We start from the raw sequence: 10460 nt of genomic DNA on the forward strand, positions 1-10460 counted from the left end.
CATAGCATTTGTTTTAAAAACAAAATGCAGTAAAACATATCTATATCACATAATTCACGATCTCCAGAAACGTATATAGGGCTACGTTTTCAGAATGAGCCTGTGTTGAATAGTTTATATAGATATTATTTTGCCAGGAACTCTTTGAATTAATACATTTTTGTAGAATCCCAGCAAGCATTTTTTTTTGTAAAGAAGTCTAATAGATGTCTAATAGATGTCTAAACATTGACGGCTTCTTTAAGTCAAGGCTAAATTTGAGGTGTCCGTCAACATCTAATAGACATTTTAAGAAAAGCTTAAAACTTATTAGACCATGGGCCTCATGTATCAACGCTGCGTACGTGATTTACTAACGATGAAATTAACGTGAGAATGTGCGTTGGTCTACACCAACTTCATGTCTGGCGTACGTGCATTTCTTGTGTGTGCTTGTTTTATTTCCATTGGCGACTCCTAGAGGCAATTAAGCTAAATTGCACACTACAAAATATGTATATATTTACATTTACTTTAACAACATTAATTCAACCAGCAGTACAAGTTTTTCTAATGTACATAGTTTTTATGCAAATCTTAATACGCATATGAGGAAAATCTATTAAATGAGACCATCTAAATATTAGCAAAACTATCATATTTGTTACACCACCAGCATAACGTGTAAGTACTATAAATGTTGACGGGTCAAAACCACAAGTGGCTAGACGCAACTGCACAACAATAATAGAGGCTCAAAAATATATGGTTTGGCATGTCGATTCTCATTGTATTTTTTGACGTCAGTTGCGGGTCGGAGGGAGGAGGAGGGCGGCTGTAAATGGCCCGCAGGCCAACAGTTTGAGACCCTCGTTTTAGACTAATCGTCAAATACAAAAAAATGAACGACTACATATGTGAAGTCTGTCTAATCTGTTTTTGATGACTAGTCTAGTTTTCAACCCAGGCTTGTTCTGAAAACGTACCGCTATATACATTTCTGGAGAGCGCCAAATACATCCCAGGAGGTACGTTTTTTTGCAGTTTTTGTTTTCGCAAATTCACCAGAGGCCGCTGTATACGCTTTATCACATCTCAAATTTCTCTCACTAGTGCCATTCGCACCTGCTTTTCCTGTGTAAATCCACCAGAGGCCACTGTCGACTGACTGTCAACTGACAGTCGACTAACTGACTGACCGATCGACTGACCCTCTGTCCTCCTTCCCTACACCCAACCGATAGTGTTTTCAAAAGCACTGATTGACCCGCCCACCCACTTTCCTAAACCCAACCGACAGTTTAAAAAAACGACTGGAAAGTGCAGAAAAATCCTTTTCCTTATTCTTACCACGTTTTCAAATTTTACCACATTCTCGCCCTGTTATTTATGGCCTGTTTCCACTGAGTGGTACAGTATGGTATGGTTCGGTACGGTACGCTTTTATGGGCGTTTCCACTGTCAAAAAGCATACCGAATCGAACTGCACCGTACCACTTTTTTGGCACTCTTTTGAAAGGGTACCAAACACGAGAAAGAGTACCAAAAGGTGGAGCTACACGCGCAGCTGAATGCTGATTGGTTACAGAGATGCGTCACGAGCTCGTTGAGCTAGCCAGAATGAAAACAAAGGAACTGCCACGTTTTAAATACACAGCCGAGACATTACATCGTAATACTATATGCATATAATAACGAGCCATGGTCGACCCGAGCTCAAACAAACCTTGTCGTCGTCTTGATGAACAGCCACAAAGTCAAGAACAAAATCTGCCGTGTCCTGTTGTTGTTTAAGGCTGTCGATAAGTGCGACTCAGGGAGATAAGTTTCTTCAGGGAGCTCGCGATCGCGTCTATATTTGATATAACGAACTTCTTGAGCTGATGATAATAACGTGTGTGATTATTGAAGTGTCTCCCACATCTGATCCTTTCAGTAAAGAAAAGGACAAACGCGAAAGTGAAGTGCGAAAAAACAAAGGAGAAGCCCGACAAAACACAGAAGCAAATTGTTTGAGCAACCTGAATCATGAACAAACTGCCATGTTCATCATCGCCTTTTGGACTATTATGAACGTGGAATGACAGAATTACCCTCTAACAGAGCTTACATGTGCTGGTGAAGATTACAGACACAGATGACAGGTTTGCACTGACTGGGCTGTATGTTGTGTGTTATTTTGAACCCAAATAAGGACTAAATGTCTGTTGTGTGTAGTTTATCTGTAATTGGTAATATATCAGAGACTGTAAGGGTCTGTATGTGTTCATATATGTTGAGTTTATTTATTTATTTTATATAATTGCAGAAGTTACAGTATTTCACACTGTCTTTGATCTGCAGTTATAATCAAATTATGTTCATAGAAAAGTTAGTAGTAATAAACATTTATACACCAGTGTTTATATGTATAAAGCCTCTGTTTTGTGAGAAGTGCTACTCATATGATATGTGAACGACCTGTACAGCTTTACTGTAGACATTTATTCGAGCGAGAATGACGTCAACTGAAACATTCTGTCGTTCACCATACCCATCAAAAAGGTACCCTTGGTAGTGGAAATGCAAGCCTGATAAGGATGACCCATGCCGACCCGTACTGTACCAGTCAGTGGAAACGGGCCATTACTTGTATATTTTATTTTTTGGCTTCTGTTTCTCTCTTACCTGCTTTCTTGAACCGTTCTTTGCCAGACTCAAACCCCGTCATCATGATCAACACTTCTCTGCATCTCAAGTCCGCCAATGTACGCAGCGAGCCACTGGACAAACTGGTAACAGCGGGAAAGCCATCCATACGGAGGTAAGCGGTCAGCTGTAAGCACGAAAGGAACGGCATCATACCACCCTGTTGCATTAAATTTAATGACAAAATCCAGCCATACGTACTTCTGGCTACATAATTCACCATCTCCAGGAATGTATATAGGGCTACATTTTCAGAATGAGCCTGTTGCAAGTTTGGGTCTATTCTTAGATGTCTATTAGATTTTCACTGACAGATCAAATTTAGCCTTGCTTTGAACAAAACTGTTTATTAATTTACTATAATCTTCTATGTGAAGCTGCTTTGGCACAATCTACATTGTAAAAGCGCTATACAAATAAAGGTGAATTGAATTGAATTGAATTTAGCCAAGCCATCTACGTTTAGATGTCTATTAGACATCTAAACACAAAATTACTTGATAGGAATAGAATCACTTACTCAAATTAAGCTCTCAAAATAATTGTGCAAATACACCATGATAGTTTTGCAGTGACAAATAGAGAAGTTACACAAGTCCTGTAGATATGGAAGGGTTTCTTCAAGAGAGTTTCCTCCAGTTTGTTTTTAATCGTCTAATGATTATTATTGTCTGACACACACTCATATTTAGCAGACTGTATGTCTCTTCTTCACAGCTGTGTTGTCATTTGCATCAAATGAAATACAGCGTGTAGATGAGTGGTTTCATAACCCTGCGGTTTTCCAGCCACTGACGAGAATTGATTTGGATATTGTTTTTCAACGCACTGCCAAAAGATGTATTTTACATTTTTCAACTTCACTCAACAGAATGAATGTAAGAAAAAGAAATAATGCCAGGGATGAACATCATAAATCCTGTTCAGCCTCATCACGCTGTTTGGAGCGAGGCCGATGTTACGCGGTACAGAGCGAGAACAAAATGGCCTTTTGGTAACTGAGACGTATCTTACAGAAATCCAAATGTTCCCCTAGGATCAGCATTGTTCACTTCCACATGGCTCAATGCCAGTAAATCAATTATGGAGGCTACAGGGAAGCGCCTGACAGAGGGAACGTCTAGTCTAATATTCAGTGAGTCCAAACGTCTGAGAACACAACCATAATCTCATTTAAACCTGGAAGTGATTGTAAAACGTGAGGTGAAATAAATATTTAAGTTTCTACTCTTTTGGGTACTAATCTAATAAGCAATACATATAGTATAGTTATGTTAATGTGCAAACTACAATGAAAGGTGAGTAACGAATAATGCATTAATTAAATAAATTAAGTAATAATATTTGAGTTACTTTTTTAAAAATGTAAAGCGAGTTGTTTTTTATTTTAATTAATTCGCTTTTAATGAATACATTTCTCAATTAAAATGATTGTAGTCATGTTGAATCCTGCTCACAATGAGAGAATGCAGGAACAGACAGAAATTAAGATGGCAGAGCCTCACATTTCTGCAATAGAAATATTCTCATTATTTTGAACACATGGAAACAAGGAAAAGAGGATTATCTTGATAGTGATTTGATTTTTAATAAGACAAAAAGTAGCAAACACACTGCTTTTAACTTTCTTTCTGTATATACATAGCTCTGGGTTCAGTAAGTTCTCAGAACACAACATTATCCTACATTAATTCTGTATGTGTTTTTTTAAAGGTAAATGAAGGTTTTACAGTGTGTTGTTAATTGTAGAGGTCCTCTATTTAAAAAGAAGAAGAAGAAGGAAAAAACTTGCAAGTTTTGAAAGAGATCAAGCCCAAGCCTGGTCAGAAAAAGTAATGCAAAAGTAAGTCTAACGTAATGCATTACTTACCATAAAAAGTAACTAGTTACTTTTTTGAGGGAGTAACTCAATATTGTAATGCATTACTTTCTAAAGTAACTTTCCTCAACACTAATTATGGAACTTTGATCTTTCTTCCAACAACTTTTAACTTTCAAAGGTTCAAAAAAGTGAGTTTTATTAACATTTTTAATAGTTTAAAGTGCTATATTGTCTGGGTAGCTGTTTTATATTATGCTACAAAAATCTTATAATAAGCTGCCAGTTCATTTTCTGTTATTTTACATCATTATTTCTCTATATATTATTTCTTATACATTATATAATTTCAGACGACTGAAATGTGATTAAAAGTCACTTTAATAAACTGCAGAGTTGAATTTTCAACATCAAAAGTCAACAGAGCAAAGATCAAGATCCCTCAATGCAATTCACAACCATAAATAAATGGAAACCACTCATCACAAAATACAGAAACTGTTTATTAACAGATATATTTTTTTACAGTGCAAGCATAGCTGAATAATAAGAGTTCAGTAGATGGAAATGGCGAACAGTGAGACATTGTTTCATCATTCTCATGTAAATCCTGTGCGTAAAATCATGATGTTTAACAGGCCAATCAGAACAAAACTTCGACTCTGATGATCCACATGGGGTCATTAATATGCATGCCTCAGACTGCGTTTAATTGGCCACTATGTTTCCTTCTGAAATTACAACAAATATATATTTTTTCCTTTATTTAAGCTTGTATTATATATACTATGTATGGGGGACACTGATTTTTAAAAAAAGGGAGTGGCAAGGAGACTAAAAATGAGTCTGACAAGTGATCACGACAAATATATATACAGATTATAAATGTATCCTAAATGTGTTTGTTTAATGAAGCAGGCAGCCATGCATTACCATGGAGCGATCACAACTTGTCACAGAACGCAAAATTCAAGATATACAGATTATAAATGTATCTTAAATGTGTTTGTTTAATGTGTATATTGTGTAATGAGGCAACAAACACATGTAGGCCCAATCCCAATTCTTTTTTTTTTACCCCTTCCCCTTCCCTTTCCCCTTGGCCATTGAAACAGAATGTGAAGGGGAAGGGCTTCAAAATTTACCCCTAAGAAATGGAACACCACCACAGCCTCAGCACACGTCCTCATATGTCACCGCAAGCTCTTACTTCATATGAGATCGACGATGGCGAGTGCTGTAGTTATTCCAGTGGTGTTTTTTTTTTGCTATTTATCTTCAGGAAAATCACTGAAGGCAACAATATCATGTTTTCGTAACGATATAATGTGGCAATAAGCTTATAACTGTACTGTGCATTTACACCGTGGCCATATTCATCTATGTAAACACTCGAAAACAACATTAACATTATAGCAGACATTGTAAAAAGGTCATTCCCAGCCACTAGACTTTTACTGACAGAGGTTCGAGTGTCAGATGTGAAAGTATGTTGTGGGAGTTATTATTAGGGATAATAGATAGCAGAATTTAGGGGGTTTATTTTATCGTTTTTTTAAAAAGCATGACGGTAAAACACGAACGCGATTATGAATACAGTTGAAGTCAGAATTATTAGCCCCCCTCAATTATTAGCCTTCCTGTGTCAGGACTCCTGGCTGATCGGCTGGTTCTATCTGTTTTGTTTGTTTGTACTAGCCACATGTTCCTTTGATTGTGCTCCTAATTGTTTCTCTCCACCCCCTCGTTCTCATTCATTTAGTTGATTTTGTTTCACCTGTCTTTGCTCATTTTTTTCCTCGTTAGCTCCCCTATAAATTCTCTTTTGTTTGTGCTGTTCTGTGCCAGATTGTTGTTTGCTATCTGATCCCAGATAGGTGAACTGAATGTTTTTTAGTTAACCTTTTTCTGTTTGACTCCAGGACTCTCTCCCTACCTTCCCAGCCTTTCTGTGTAGTCCCTGGCTTGCCCGAAGTCATTGCTCTTGCGCTGCCTGAATTTATGATGTCCTGGACACTGGCCTGGTTTTGACCAATTCACCTGCCTCTGTTTCTACTGACCAGTCTGTTTTTTGTTCCTGGTTATTTCCAGTCATTCTCTCCCGAACTATTCCAGCAAAGTCTGCAAGTATTTTCTTTTTGCCATTGTTGTTCATTTTTTGGACTAAGTAATTTTTTGTTCTTTCTATTAGACTGAAGACTGCTGATTCCATTTGTTGAACAGAGTTTTTGTGTCTTTCCCCCTGAGACTGAGACATTGCCCTCTAAAGGAATTTTTTTTTCTTTTTTCAATTTTGCATATGGACTGATCTGTCTGATTTTTTTGCCTTCTACAATAAATCATTGTCTTCACCTGCATTTGGGTATTTGCGTTACTGGCCCTGACATCCTGTTTCTTTTTTCCCCAATGTCTGTTTAGCGGAAAGATTTTTTTTTTTTTCAACACATTTCTAAACATAGTTTTAATAACTCATTTCTAATAACTGATTTATTTTATCTGTGTCATGATGACAGTAAATAATATTTGACTAGATATTTTTAAAGACACTTCTATACAGCTTAAAGTGACATTTAAAGGCTTAACTAGGTTAATTAGGGAAGTTATTGTATAACCGTGGTTTGTTCTGTTGACCATCGAAAAAATAAATAAATCAAAGGGGTCTAATAATTCTGACTTCAACTGTATATTAAAACACGTGCTTGTTTGTTGTAAAAATTCATAATAATGACAAAAAATACTAATTTGTCCTTACTTCTGTGTGCAGTCATGCTGCCATTGTAGAGTGTTTATTCTAGGAAAATTTCTAACCCCTTGGTTTCAAGTGTGGTCCAGAAAAATCTCAATTCGAAGGGGTATCTAGCCCTTCCCTTCAGCCCTACGCCTTCGAGCTAAAGAGGATTGGGACAGGGGAAGGACTAAGGGCTATTGGTAAGGGGAAGGACTGAGGGCTAGAGTTGGGGTTGGGCCATAAACGGCTGAGTATAAGGGTTTAATGCCTGTTTATGCGTTGTGTCATATCACGCAGCTCTTACTGTAGCTTTTTCTGGAGTGAAAGAACACAAACTTTATAAAACTCAGCTGTTTATGTAGATGTTGATATTAATTTCTGCCTGTGTTTTCATATATGTTAAAGTTTCAAATTGCTTCTGTCCCTTTTGTCAGGTTTAATTAGAACGTAGCCTATTTATCATCCACAACACAACTAAGGAGCAAAATAGGTTACTCTGGTGACATAAAGATATCTTACTCCCTCCTAGCTAAAATAAACTTCTCCACCACTTCAGCTGTAGAGCATAGAGCATCAGAGCAGAGATTATTAATATTCATGATCGTTCTAAATATGGTCAAAACCAAGCTTATTATTCTAGAGTAATTTCTGTGGTTATAAATGAGTGCATAAAACTGGAGAATTACATATTTTTTAAAACTTATTTAAGCCACAAACCTGTGTGTATATATATATATATAAATATATAATATATAAAATATATAAATATATAATATATCTCAAAGAACAATTTAACATATTGAATCGATGCACTTTAATGCACCTTTAATACTTGGTGATGGGTAAAATGTCTTTTATGATGCTTTAATGATAATTATTTGTCATTTTCAGAGCTTGACTGTGCTAGGCACCATCTGCATGGAGATTTTCAACTTTCACAGAAGAATAAAATCATGCGTAGTCTAATTGGAATGACTTGAGGTGAGTAAATTCCTTTGATTTGAGGCAGTTCCTTTAAATGTAAAAGTTATGAAGTAAGTGATTCACAGCAAAAAATCCTTAAAATGCTCAGTATGATGATAGTTTCTCTTCCTCTTTTATCATTGCGGCATTAAGTGACATTAACTAGTGACCCCTCCCCCCCAATATATAAATAATGACAGAGGTCAATTTTTAGAGAACAGGGCTGCAGATGATTTTTAATGACAGCGCATGAGATATAACATCAGAAAAAATGTAATTAGACAACTATTTAACACAGTATTTAAAGTACAATCCTCTGGAAATAATTGCCAGTGTCACCAAACAGCTTATGTAAATGCACTAAAACACACACACACACACACACACACACACACGCACACACACGCACACACACGCACACACACGCACACACACGCACACACACACACACACACACACGCACACACACACACACACACGCACACACACGCACACACACGCACACACACGCACACACACGTACAATATTGTTTATCATGCTGATATGTGTACAGCTATGGAAAACATTTAGAGAAGACTTGAAAACTCAGTATTCTCTAGATTTGTTAGCAATGAGTTTGAGTTTCGTTGTAATATTTGTTTTGTTCTATAAGGTCTGATAACATTTCTTCTAAATTTGAAATAAAATATAGTCACTGATACCTTAACTTTTCTGAAGTTTAAATAACATTGGTATTGTGCTGTTTAAAAAGGAATATAAACATTTTTGTTATTTTATTTACAAAAAATGCTCTTCATCATGATAGAGCATCAACATTTTGTTTCGCTGAATAAGAGTATTTATTTAAAAAATGTGTTGTTAAATTAAAAAAATATATTAAAATGCAAAGAACGCAAAAAAGCCAATGTCTGCACATATTAATCAATATTACCATATTGAATTTCTGTCCTGCTCCAAATATTTTAATAGTCCAAAAGTTACACTCATAAAATGCAGGATATACGGATTATAAATGTACTTTATTCACTTGTCATTATTCACTTGGCTTTAGCCTGTATATTGTGAAATTTGCAGTCTATGTTTGTAATGAGGCAACAAACACATGTAAAATGCTGAGTACAAAAGGAGATATTGTGAAGAAAGCTGAAAACCTGTAACCATTGACTTCCAAAGTACAGCCTCAAATCAGAAAAATGTGGGACAGTATGGAAAACTATATATGAAATATTTCATGTTTTGTCTGGTCAACTTCATTTCATTTGTATATATGCATCCTTTCCTTTCATTCAGACCTGCGACACATGGCTAGTAATCAGGTAAATTGGTTGAATAATGATGTGATTTGAAATATGTGATTTCAACTGGTGATTGTAATTATAATTCAGTACAAAAGCAGCATCCAAGAGAGGTCTAGTCTTTTAGGAGCAAAGATGGGCCGAGGATCACCAGTTTGCCAACTAAATAAATGAGAAAATTATTGAAATGTTTAAAAACAATGTTCCTCAAAGAAACATAGGAAGACATTTGGACATTTCACTTTCAACAGTGCATAACACAATTAAAAGATTCAAGGAATCTGCAGGAATTTCAGTGTGTAAAGGCCAAGGGCGCAAGCCTAAGCTGACAACCGTGATCTCAGGCAGCACTGCATCGAGAATCGTCATTCATCTAGAGGCGATATCACCACATGGGCTCAGGACTACTTTTTCGAACCTTTGTCAAATACCACGATACATAGTTAAATCACAAATGCCTGTTAAAACTGTACCGTGCCAAAAGGAAGCCCTATGTTAACAGTGTCCAGAAGCACTGTCGACTTCTCTGGGCTCTGAGGCATCTGGGATGGGCCATCACACAATAGAAATGTCTGTTGTCAGATGAATCAGTATTAATATTTTTTTGGGAGAAATGGACACTGTGTGCTCTGGACCAAAAAAATAGACCAGACTGTTACCAGCAGCTAATTCAAAAGCCAGGGTCTGTCATGGTATGGGGTTGTGTCAATGCCCTTGGAAATGGTTACTTGCACTTCTATGATGGCACCATTAGTGCTGAAAAGTACATAGAGATTTTGGAGCACAACATGCTGCCTTCTTTTCCAGGGACGCCCATGTATATTTCAAGAAGACAATGCAAAACCACATTCTCCACATATTACAAAGTCCTGGTTGTGGAGGAGGAGGATACAGATACTTGACTGGCCTGCCTGCAGTCCTGACCTGTCTCCAATACAGAATGTGTGGTGCATTTTAAAGCACAAAATTAGACAACGAAGACCCCAT

Source organism: Danio aesculapii, chromosome 6 (genome assembly GCF_903798145.1).
Source record: "Danio aesculapii chromosome 6, fDanAes4.1, whole genome shotgun sequence".
In the NCBI taxonomy this organism is placed as follows: domain Eukaryota; kingdom Metazoa; phylum Chordata; class Actinopteri; order Cypriniformes; family Danionidae; genus Danio; species Danio aesculapii.